Below are 12,611 nucleotides of genomic sequence, written 5' to 3'. Positions count from 1 at the left end.
ACGCTAGTGTCCCTAGCGCCTCCTTTTGCCCGTTTCTACCACTCTCCTGTGGACTTTACTGAATCGGCCTATTAGATAGGATCTTCCCCCCCCCCCCCCCCAGAAAAAAAGAAACCTGAGGGAAAATTAAAAAAATAGGAATGGTATGCAGGATGTGAGGGATAAATCAGAAAAATAAAAAATAAAATCGTATTAATTCCAAGGGGACTGGAACAAAGTAACACATGCATGCCCATCAGAAAGAAAAAAAAATTAGAGGCAGAAAACGAAGCAGGAAGAGACTGCCAGCATTGCGCAGGGTAAGGTATAAAAAAGAAGACACGTCCACAAGAAAATGGCTACCATGGCCTGGATTTTCTAAAATCGCAGGCCTTAGTGAATCGCGCAGTACCGAGGGGCCAGGGGGGGTGGGCCTGCGAAAGCCAGCAGTGATCGCACCACCGCGGTGCCATCGCTGCCGGTTTTCGCAAACCAGCAGCGCCACCGTGAAAGGTGGCGCTATTGGGCACGTTTCTGGCGGCGATAGGGGGCCTTACCTTTTCGCCATCAGCGATGTCTTCGCCACATCCGCCCCGGTGCCGCCCCGACTCCTCCCCTTCCGGTGCCGACTCCACCCCGACTCCGTCCCTTTTCGCTTGCGAAAGCTAGAGAAAATGACCCCCTGTAACTGGGAACTTTCTCCTGTTGTATTTGCCTTTGGACATTTTTTTAAAAAATGTATTAACCTGAAATCAGGAAATTTCATTTAGACTGTCATCCCCAACTTTATTGCCCACCATGGTCCCAGGTTAGTGTAAGCCCTTTACCCGAGATGTGCCGTGGGGCCCTGCTCACAGCTGGGCATACGTGACTCCTCCCAAGACTACTGCACAGTCCCATGGAGGACCGGAAGCACCATGTGTGCCCGGTGGACACCCTGCTCCTTTCCCTCTCCCCCACTTCTACTTCTTTGTAATGTGCAAATTTCTGATGTATTATTTACCGACAGACAGAAAACACGCAAGGCTCACATTCAGAGAGAGAGAGCACCAGCTTTCCCCACAAATTATCTGTCCTCTCTCCGCCTATAAATCCACCTCGTTTGAAAACAGCCCGGTATGTAAGTCTCTAAATTAAGCATTCTTTTTATAAAACCTGGCCATTGAAATGGAGAAATCCATTAACACGGGCCAGGTTCTTCAAGGTGCCAGGAGTGCCCTAAGTCAGGCACTTTCCCAGTCGCCCCGGGTGTCACTCGCTGTACAAAACCTAGGTTAAGAATACCTGGACTAATCTAGTCATGATATTTATAGTTTTTTGTTTCATTGTTCGCAAGAATACTATAGTAAACAAAACAAAAAAAAAAAAGCATTACAGTAATAAATCCTTAAAGGCTTGACAACATTTTAGATATTTTAGATCAAAAATTCTATCCAGCTAGGATTTTTCTTCATAAGCATTTTTAAATTCATCTTTCTGCTTAGAAAGGGCAAACAAACTATAAATAAGAGGCACAAAAAAAGGGCTTCTGACTGATGCAAGGTACAGAATGGGTAACAATAATGTGAACTTCTTCACCCTGCCCCAAAAACGACCTCCCGGTGACCGAGGGAGACCCCAGTCTCAAGGGGTGAAAGGCCATTTAGCTTTTCATCTATTTTAGTAAATAGAAATAGGTCTTGTGAAATAAACTCAGCTCCCTGGCAGGATTTCAAACCAGCAGTGCGAGCTGGATTCTTACACACATCAGCTTGCCTGTTTTTTTGGCACTGTCGTATCCTCTTCTCATTGCATTTCTAAATCAACATTCTTTTTTTTTTTTTTAATTTTTTGTCCTCCTTTCCATTATTTCCTGTAACTTTGCTTGTTTTCCAAATAAAAAGGAAGCACCTCCTATTATAGCCACGTCCTCTCCTTCCTGATTCTACTTTTCGCGTGACCATGATGATACATTTCATTCTTCGTGTTTATAAGTGTGATGTGCACATGTCATTCCGATGTGCAGTGCCCGGATTTACTTATATTTTCAATAGAAACTGGGAGGTGCTTTTAATGTTTTTTTTATTTTATTTAGATTTACCTCACTCCTTTTCATGGGGAGCTCAAGGTGAGGTAGATTCAGGTTACGGAGTGAATTTTCAAAGGAATTACAAGCGTAAAAGTAGCACATATGGGCATAAGTAGCTTGTTCTCATGTACATGCTATTTTATAAATGTCAAAAATAGGCACATATTTTCAGTTTCATGCACATTTAGCTGCACAGGAAAAGGGATGGCCTGCGATGCTTTGAGGTGGGGGCTAAGAGTTACATGCATAAATTTGTTATTTTGTAAGAAACCTACGCAAGTACATTCGGCAGCTTATTTACGCCATTTTACACCTGCAAATTATCTAGCACAATTGATTTCAGACTCGTCTGTTGTCTGCTATTGGTTGGCTGGGAGGTCTGGGTGAACCGGTGGGGGGGTGGGGGGGGGTGGAGTTCAGGGTGAAGAACTAGGAGGGTCTTGATGACCTAGAGAAGGACTGGGTAAACTGGTGAAGGTATGGTCAAACTAGATTTCAATTTCGCATTCATGTTTTAAAATATACCGACTCCTGCATATAAATCAGTAGAGATGTGCATTCGTTTTTGCCGAATTGGAAAATTGCAACGAAATTGTCCAATTCGGCATGTTTCAGGGAGCCCGAAAAAAATCAGGATTTTCCTGTTTTTTCGCAAAAATTCGTTTTTCCGATTAGTGCGCACTAACGGGAGTCAGTGCGCGCTAACTCCCCGTTAGTGCGCGCTAAGTCCTGTTAGTGCGCACTAACAAAAACTAACAAAAAGTAACAAAATCTAACGGTTTTTGTTAGTGCGCGCTAACAGGAGTTAGCGCGCACTAACTAAAAATTTTTCACGAAAAAAAAAGACCCGAACCGAAAAAAAACGACATTTTCCATGGCGGCCGAAAAACGAAGAACGACACGAACACAAAAAACGATGCACATCTCTATAAATCAGTGCCTTATGTGGGCAAGTTTGTTTTTGTTTTTTTTTTTTGCTTGTAAAATAAACATGCGCATGTTTCTAAAATGGTAAGAAAAATACAAGTGTTCAAGGCATTGCAGGTATTCGAATGTAACCAAACATACACTTGTATGATGGGGACTAGAAATAGACAAATTGTATAATCTGCGTATAGGTGATACAAGCAGGTTATAAAGTACTGTAGTAGATCTCCATGAAGCCATACACCCACATATATGGGGTTGTCTGGAGTTGTTTGAAAGTTATCCTATAAGTTTTTGTGCCAGAGGCAATGGAGGGTGGCCTGACTTGCCTAAAGTCACAACGAGCATTAGTGGAATTTGAATCCTGACTTCCCCAGTTCTCAGGCCACTGCTCAAACCACTAGGCTATTCCTCCATCAAAAGCTTTTGATCACATAAATCCCTTCACATTTTCATCACTTAAATCCCAAGTGAAAAGACAGGGACCTCTTCTAAAGAAGAATAAAAATAAAAAGTTTGCTACTATGGGTATTTTTAAAAAGCACATAACAAAACCTGAAAGTGAATATCTTCCAGACATAAGAAACTAGACTAGAGAATAGAGATCTTCTGATCAAGTCATTTTCCTAAGCTAATTATTTTTTTTTTATCTCTTTCAAAAGTGCACTGTTATTTAGGCATCTTTGCATATTAAATTACCCATCTCTTGTCTCTCTCTTCTTTACTGTGATCTAACTTTTCTTTGCTTTTTTAGCCTACTTTTTGAAGGAAAAGAAGGGTAATGAGATTGCTATGTCTCTGTGTGAATGTGCTCATGCTCAAAATTAGAATCCTTAGTTCTAGGTGGAACTTCTTGGTGTTTGTTTGTTTTTTATCTAACACAATTTACCTTTTTTTTTTTTGCTTGCCTATGAAATATATGCATGTGTGTGTGCATCTATATGCATGTCTCATTATAGCTGGGACCCTGTCTATAGAAGTCAATTCCACCCAAGTCACTCATCAGATGTTAATTGCTGTATTTCAGTATGCTAAGAATGTATAAGATGTACTGCATTTAAGAATCAGGCCCCACTACTATGGCCTGTGCTTCCGTCAGAGGCGAGATTAGAAGCAAACTACTTGAAGATAAGGAAGTATGTTAAGAAATAGCTTTTTAATCAGGCTTTTAAGTTCTGGGTGGTTTTCAGAATGTAATGAGTAGGTCTTCATGTGATTAGTGTGACCAATGCCGTGATTTACTCCTGCTTCCTGTGACCTATGATTGTTACTTGTTTTTTTTTATTGTGATTATGTTTACCAACATTCTGATTTTTATTCTAATACTAAGTGTGCACTCTAAGAGGGCAATTTTCAAAAGGATTTATACACTGAAAACAGGGTTTTATATGTGTGAATGCACTTTACCAGTGTAAGTGGGATGTTGAAATATATTCTATTGAACTGTTCATAGGTTATACAAGTGTAAGTGCACTTAAACGCGTAAATGGGCTTTTGAAAATTACTACGATTAGCATGTTACATTTATATGCATAACTCCTTTGAAAACTACCTCTTAATTTTGTTTTATTGTTATTACATGTACTTTGATTATTTATTGTTCCATGATGTAAATGGCTTTGATTGTAGGGAAACGTGGTATAACAAAAATAAATTTTATTTACTTAAACTAATTGGTAGTACGGGACCAAATTCGGAAACTCAACTTTAAAGTTAGGAACAGGACTGACAAATGAGGGCACAGGAATTGGGACAAATCAGCCTGTGCTGGCCCTCTTCAAACCAACCCCCACTCCATCCCTCCGCTCCCCTGCACAATCCTCTCCACCTCCATCCCTCCCTGCTGGCAGCGGGAGTCAGAGCCGTGCTTCTTACCTGCCTCTTCCACCTCCCCTGCCAGCTTCAATTTGAAGTCTGAACCTCAGAGGGCCCCCGTCGTCTCTCAGGACCTGCTGGCCCTGCACCAGTTCGGATTTCAGCCGGCAGCGGAGGAGGCTCTGCTGCCTTTCCAGTGGGCACAAGGGAAGAGGAAGAAAATCAGAGCACGGGGGTCTCCCCCGCAGCACAAAGCCCAGGGCAGTTGCCTTGAGGGCTCCAGTTCCTCCCCAGGAATGGCTCTGTGTACGGAAATTTAAATCTGCTCTAAGAGCAGCATTAAATACATTTCTCAAAATACCAGCTTGCCTGTTTCTTAACGGATTTATTTCCTTTTATAGTTGTATTCCCTTTTTCATTTTATAGTTTCTTTCAATCTTATGACTGCTTCCACTGTTTGCTGGGGTTTTTTTTTTTTTATTTTAATCACTTCCCCCTATCCCATATTTTATCTGGTCATGCTGTAGTCACTGGTACAACGGGGTTCTGATGACAAGCAGCAAAGTGGCATTCTGAATGGTACAGTGGCTAAGCAGAAGAAACACTGAAACGCTTTAAACATTAATATATCATCAGGAATAAAGCAGACATCTAAGAGAAAATATGAGATTATGATAGTTTTTCTCATTAACTGAATTATTTAAACTTTCTTTTCCCCGTCTATGTTATTCTTTTGCAAAGGCCATAGCGTTAGACTGCCAGATATAGTCCTACACATCTTCCAGAATTGGTGCCAGAATTGTTTAAACAGTGAAAGGGCTCAGGACTGTTTAGGTGAGCCATCATGGAAGTAACTAAAAAGTAAAAAAGTTTTCCCAAAACATCAAACACTAATTTTGTCTTTGTGATGAAATGGGGAGGGTGGGGGGGGGGGGGGGAGTCAGAATAAATGACTCTGTTGCTGTCTTTTGTTGCTTTTGGTTGCTACATGCATTCTTTAGAAATGAGCAGCACTGCCGCTGTAACACAAACGCAGTTTCGGTTAGAGAAATGCATCAGACGGACAGCATGCGCATGCCATCACGCGGCGTGCAATAACTCCAGCCGAGTCTTTCATTAAAATGGGAGACAAATGTGAAAATAAGAATGCCCAGGTATTATTTAACTTGAAAGTGGAATTCAGAAAGGAAAATAAAACCCACAGTTGCATGTCAGTATTTTAAAATGACAGAATGTAAAACCGTTAAGTCTCAGTTCTAGAATAGTGATCAATTTTAATTATGTTAACTACAGTTCTGTATTCTATGCGTACAATGCTTTGGATCCAAGTGCTATACAAGTACATTATTATTAATAATAAACAACGTTTCAAAAGTAAACCATGGGTCGATATTTTGAGATTGAGTAGGATGGTCACGTAAAGCTAGGTGAACTTGTACAGGTGGATCAGATTAACCCGCACATACTTGTAAACTGATTTTTTTTTTCTCGGCATTACAAGACACTCTGATGAACCAGATATTTTTTAGAACACCTGTTAACTTGTTAGCTGTCACACAAACACATATCCTGGCTTCTGGAATAAGCAGGCCAGGATTAAAGGGCCCAACTGTTAATTCTTTCTCAATACGGATAATATGCATGCTGTTGGTTGTATTCCTATGGTGTCCCTAAAGGTGACTGGTGTGAATTCTCTTTCTGAATAGCCATAAACTCATTTTTGTTTTAACTCGGTATATGTATGTACCAGCTTCAACATTTTAAGGATTCATCCTTAAGATATTAAACAAGCTGCTCCCTGCACAGTATAGTTCCTTTACTCCTGCATATGATGGCACAGCATGGTGTACATTCAAAATGCAAGACAAATGATTTTTTTTTTTTTTACAGCCAAGCAATTCCTTACTTCACTTCCTATTTCTTCCTATGGCTCTTATTCTAACTTCAATATTAAGTTCTGATTAAAACAAGAGATTACCCTCCCTAGACATTCGCATGTGTAAATAATGCAGGGCTCATTCTTCTGGGAGAGAAACACCTGCCTGCCTGCCCTGTAATAAGTGCTAGCTGCCGGACCTTGCAGTCCTAAATTTCTTGTATTACTTTCTATAATACCATCAACCATGCAACATAATAGTATTATTATTATTATTTTGATAGTAAAATATTTATAAAGAAGTAAGATGTGCAATTCTTAGTTTGTGGGTAACATTGAAATGCCACTACCCCTTAGCACGCATGATTTTAAAGCAGCCCTACCTGCAATAAGTATTTTTGTAGGCAGAGCTTCCCAAACCTGTCCTAGAGACCCCCACATTGTGCATATCCTGGTTTCCTACACATTTACTGTAGATATCCTGAAAACCCGACTGGCTGTAAGGTCCTCAGGACAGGGTTTGGGAAGCCCCAGCTGTAGATAATTCAGTTTGCAGCGGAAGAAAAGAAAATCATTACGATCCCTCATTGTGTCAGCTTCTTTTTTAGTTCATTTTTAAATTTATATAACTGGTGGAAAGCTTCCGCACTCCCACCATAATGAATCCCACTCTGTGCTGGCCTTCCCCCTGATCCCCTTTTAGGGGTAACACTAAAACACGAACGAGCACAGGAACAGAGCACAAACAACTAAAGAGCACAAACAACTAAAGAGCACAAACAACTAAAATAAAATAACATGCAAAGTTATTTTATTTTAAATGGGTAGTGAGACCTGAGGACAAGGGAAAGGGGGTGGGGGGGGGGGGGGAAGGTGGTTGATACTGTAAATCGTGCCCATTTTATATTCCAAAAGAATCTAAAACTATATTAGGGCCAAAAAGAAAGCAGTCTCTGAATAAAACTATACCATAGACAACTGATATTTTGAATATTCTGGCAAAAACTGCTAAATTATTATTGAGGGATTGCTACTTTTGGATGTTAAATAAGGTGTCACATTAGCATCTTAAGTTTTGCCACCTGTAGTGCAGTTTTATTTTCCAATTTGTTTTTGTCTCACACACACAATTTTTTTTTTTTTTATCAACAGAAACAGCTATCGGTTGATTTAAAAGAAAAAAAAAAAAAAAGCAGCTTGTGTATCGCTCCAGCCTTATTGCTGATTACTGCACCCTGGCTCCTTCAAAATATGTCTAGTCTAGTCCATTCTCTCCTGTATAACTTCTAAGAAGAATAACAGGTCATTAACAAGATACACCATCTTCCAGGAGGAAAGCAGGAAAGCGCATTCTCAGGATACACAGTACAGCTCTGGCTGGTTAGAAGCTAAAGAACCAAAAAGCACTGAAAATTGCTAAAATCAAACAACCACCTGAGTGTCAAGCATAACACAGATTTCTTCATATTCACTAACCAAGGCTTAAACAATCAGATCAAATCCACTGCATGCTATAAAAAGGTGTATGGGGTGTGAGCAGTGTGAATCACCTGCACACATGCCGGCCATCATCAGTAGGGCACAGCAAATCACAGACTTTCACAGGCGTAAAGCGGACAGAAACTTCAGCAAATTCGCCATCAAAAGGTGCCTCACCTGGGTTTCTAAAGAAGTAGGCTCTCCCTAAGTTCCCCCGAGTTTGGCCATGCTCACTTTAGCCACAAGGGCAGGGCGAACGCACAGTACAATGCACCTGAGGTACAAAACCTGGAATGTTATAAGGAACCCCCAACACTTGCATTCTAAGAGCTGGAGCACCTGATGCCTGCCGTCTTCCAGCTTCATATTTCTATCGTGTAAAATAAAGACTTTTGCAAGCATAAGAAGATTTGATTCCCCTTCCTCAGGTCTTTTTGCCACTGTTCCTTTTTTTTTGTTGGACTCTGTTAAATCATACATTGGTGGTGTGAGGTAGTGGAATAAATGTGATCGTTTGGGAGCCAGATAATTAAAATGTGAAGAAACACACCATACTCTGGGCTTTGTTTTCAAGAAGTGAGCAACAAAACAGGCTCAAATCATAGGCCAAGTCGCCCGCTTCCATCAGTCCCAGCTCTCTTAGTTTATTTTATTTTTGCAAAGTGCAGTTTCCAAATCCAGACGGGCTTGCCCGCTGAGAAAACACGGTGCACATGTTGCAAGAGGACAGTACAAACAGCAGAGAGAAGCGTGGGAAGTGCCAGCTAGAGCCTGGAGGAGTTGGTGTATGAGTCTGGAGGGGGGCCTGGATTACCAGCATCTAACACTCAAACTCCTCGCTTAGCAGCCCCTACTCGCCTTCCTGATTGGAAATCACAGTTGTCAGAAGGGGCTCACAGGGTGCCATCCAGATGAAAGACAGGTAGCTGGGATGGAGCAGTGTCATTCTGGCACTTGTGCAGCTTTCTTTCAACCAATAATCAAACAAAAAAAAAATGCCTTTCTAGGGAGTCTGAAGGCAGCAACAAGTAACTTTTTTTTTTTTCTGCCAAGTTAAATTATTGCAACTTTTGGGATCTTTTCACAATTTTTTGCAATGGCAATATCTCCCTGAGATGATGCTTCCCTCTGCTAGTTAAAGCCATGGAATATGCAATTAGATTGCGCCTAAAATAATATTGTAGCCCTTTTACTTAAAACAAAAGCATCACTTTTCGATTTTTTTTTTTTCTAATTTGAAAAGAAAGAATACATTGGTTCCCGCACATCCTTTGTAACCTTTCATTCCATGGCAAGTAAGATGTTCTCAGTTTATCCTGCTCTGTACTTCCAGCACTCCCTCCAAGTATTGCAGCCCATTCAATGTCTGTGAAACATCCCTAATAAACCGAAATGCGGGAGTCCTTATTGAGGTGGGAAATAACCCAATAGCAGGTGCTGATAATCATTTCTCATTCAGACATTGTGGAAGGTGAGGGATGCCCTTATAATAAAATCTTTTATTATAATAAAATCTAACACACACACACACACACACACACCCCCAAACTTTGCAAATAAAAGCATTGTACTTGTACGCCTTCGGAAATCACAGCATGACGGCTGTACACCTGCAGACTTAAGTCCCAACGACTGCATATATAGCCCTAGCACTTTACGAGGAAACTGAGTACACAATGAAAGAAGAAGAAAAAAAAAAAAACACACCAAGAGAGAGAGAGAGATCAAGGCAAGGGAGGGGAGTGCTCCTCCGGACAACATGGTAGTACCAAACACGGAATACCTAGACAGACTCACCGAAGAGCTTGCTGGGAGTGTCCTCGCTGTCATTTGATTCCACAGGCGCAAGCAGGGGCTCATTCAGCTCCTTGTCTGAAGTAGCTGCCTTGTCTTCACCTCTCGACTCTGTGTTCATTTCACACCGCAGCGACAGCAGGGGCTTACTGACTTGTCCAGCTATCATTGGATCCTAGGAGGAGGGGGGGAGGGGGGGAAGGCGAAAATAAAAAAAAAAAAAAAGAGTGAGGGGGGAGAAAAAGTGACAGCTTTTGGTGTATGTATACTGTCTTTCACTCACTCTGTCTTTTTTCTCTCTCTCTCTCTCTCTTATCTCTCTGGCTGCTCCTGCTGTTACTGCTGGCTGCAGTCAAGTGAAGAGCTATTACAGATCCAATGAGTTTTCCATTACTCCCCACCCTATTAAAGCTCAACTAGCATGTGAGAGATTCAGGAGACTGCTGGAGGAAAAAAAAAAAAACTTCTTTGAAAGCCACATAACCAACACTGCTTTAATTGTGCTTTGCGTGTATGTTTTTACACCTCACTCCGTCCTTAATGCAGTAAGCGGGGGGGGGAATGCTGCGAGTGAACTCGAACAGCACAAAAGGCAGTTTTACCCCTATGAACACTCCTCGGCTATTTCAAGAACAATTTCCGCTTCTAGCATGCTAGCCAGACAAAAGAAAGAGAAAACAAGCTAGGGGGTTTTGTTTGGTTCCCCCCCCCCCCTCCCCGAGCAAAATGAAAATCAAAATAAAACAAGTTTCCTCAAGTCTGAACAGAAAGGCTCGCTCCAAATTTACAAGCCACTATCAAGGGGATCCAAACACATTTCAAGGAAATTCGGTGACAAATATTCTCAAATAAGATGGGTGAAGAGATACTTACAGCAACAGCTGGGAGGGGAGAGGAAGGGGGCCTTAGGTGCCCAATGCTTTTACAAAACAGGTATCTCCACGCGATGGATCTAGTTTATCTTCGTCTCAGTCAAAAGGGCATTTTGGGGTCAAGTTTGTTTTTTTTTTTTCCCCTCAATACACCCCATCAGTCCACATAAGCAGTAAGAGAGAGAGCTCCTCACAGTATGAAACTCAGAAGTGAAGCCCCCCAACAAAACAATAAAGAAAAATAGTCAAGGAGTGACCCGATTGTACTCTCTGGCAGCTATTTATTTTCAAAGTTCACGCCTAAATGCTTCCTAAGCAGAGAACAGGTGACCAGCCTGCAAGCAGGTTGGCTCGTGTGCACCCTGTGTCCCATTACCACATTGGTCGATGCTTGCCTCTGGGGTTTTTAATGTATTCATGTCTGAAAAGTGAATTTTGATATGACACATGATAATCTATGAAAATGTTAATCAATACAAATAGTTTAAGCTGTCATCAAATGCACTTCTTTAGTCAATACTCATATTGCTGCAAACAATGTCACTGTCACCGGGGCTTAATTTGCACAGCACTTAAATATTGGACTCTTTGCATCGATGCACTCCTCTTCAAATACTGTAGGTAAACACATTTTCTCCCTATTTAAGGCTGAAGCACTCAGAGCACATTTAGCTGAGCTGAATCCTCCCTTTTGAATACCTTGATAGGTCCACTGGAGGGCAAAATTAATACTTAATTGAATCTCACAGTCATCAAAATAATCAATACTTTTTTATTATTTATTCTTTACAGTCTGTTGACTGGTTCAAACCTCAGAGGGAATGGTGGAAAGGATTCATGGCTCTGAAACACTGTCATTTAACAAGGTAATTTTCGGCAGGGCATTAGGGGTTGTGAAACATATAATAAAACAAAAAATGGTGGCTTATAATAGGAATAAGGAAAAGAATTATATTTCTGCCAGCTAACAAAACAGGGTAAATAAAAAAAAAAAAAAGAGCAAGTGCTGGGAGAGACAGAAAAGGAAGAAAGGGAGAGTGAGAGAGAGGAGATGGTGGTGGTGTTGGGGTGGAGGGAGGGGGGAAGCTGGCTTTTGAAGGGTTTTATCATATCAAGAGCAGAGCTGAGCTTTCATAATGCTGACATTTCTCATCCTGACAATCCTAAACAAGTGGAAAGGATGAGATCGCAGATATCATCTTTCATCACATTCCCCAGCTTAAGAACCAACATGACAGCTCCTCTCCTCTTTACACTGTTAATTACTAAATAAAATACTGCTCACTGTCAGCATTAGATTAGCGCCCACAACCGCTGCTCCCCTTTCTTTTTGTTTGTTTGTTCTTAAACCCAATAGCATCTACCCTGAACCTCTCAGGAAATAAATGAGGAATCCAGATAGATAAAATCAATTTGATCAATGTGATCAATCAATATTATCGTCAGGTAAGATCACTGGGAATTCATCGGTGCTCATTTGCTAGCTCTGGTGAGTCTCAGGGTGCAGTACTTTTGAGTAAAAAGGAAGAGACCCGTAAGTGTTCATGGATTATTTGAAAATTCCACTACTTTGTTTATCTAAGTGAGTTGTTCTGATTTTCTGCCTTCTCAGCAGTGGATGCAGACAAATCAAAAGCATTTACGCCATGTGCTTCTGTCAATAATGTGGGCTCTGCTTTCAAGGAGTGAGCAAGAGGTGTGCTCAAGTAGTTTGCCAATAGTGTGCTGCCAGTAGTGGCAGTACTTTGGGCAATGTTGTTTTATTTTTTTGCTAAGAAGTACTGTTTGATTATTGTACATA

At 41.1% G+C, this 12,611-nt stretch overlaps 1 protein-coding gene across 2 annotated transcripts in view; it reads right to left on the bottom strand.

The window, feature by feature from the left end:
* The window catches only part of POU6F2 (POU class 6 homeobox 2), a 1,096,545-nt gene that overhangs the window by 882,310 nt on the left and 201,624 nt on the right, over positions 1 to 12,611 (bottom strand). For both annotated transcript variants that reach the window (XM_029589525.1, XM_029589526.1), the window contains exon 2: positions 9,942 to 10,113. The gene's annotated coding sequence lies outside the window, so the exon portion shown is untranslated. The remainder of the gene's footprint in view (positions 1 to 9,941; positions 10,114 to 12,611) is intronic.

This window comes from Rhinatrema bivittatum, chromosome 2 (assembly GCF_901001135.1).
Source record: "Rhinatrema bivittatum chromosome 2, aRhiBiv1.1, whole genome shotgun sequence".
Classification (NCBI taxonomy): domain Eukaryota; kingdom Metazoa; phylum Chordata; class Amphibia; order Gymnophiona; family Rhinatrematidae; genus Rhinatrema; species Rhinatrema bivittatum.
This window is presented reverse-complemented; position numbering and strand designations above follow the sequence as displayed.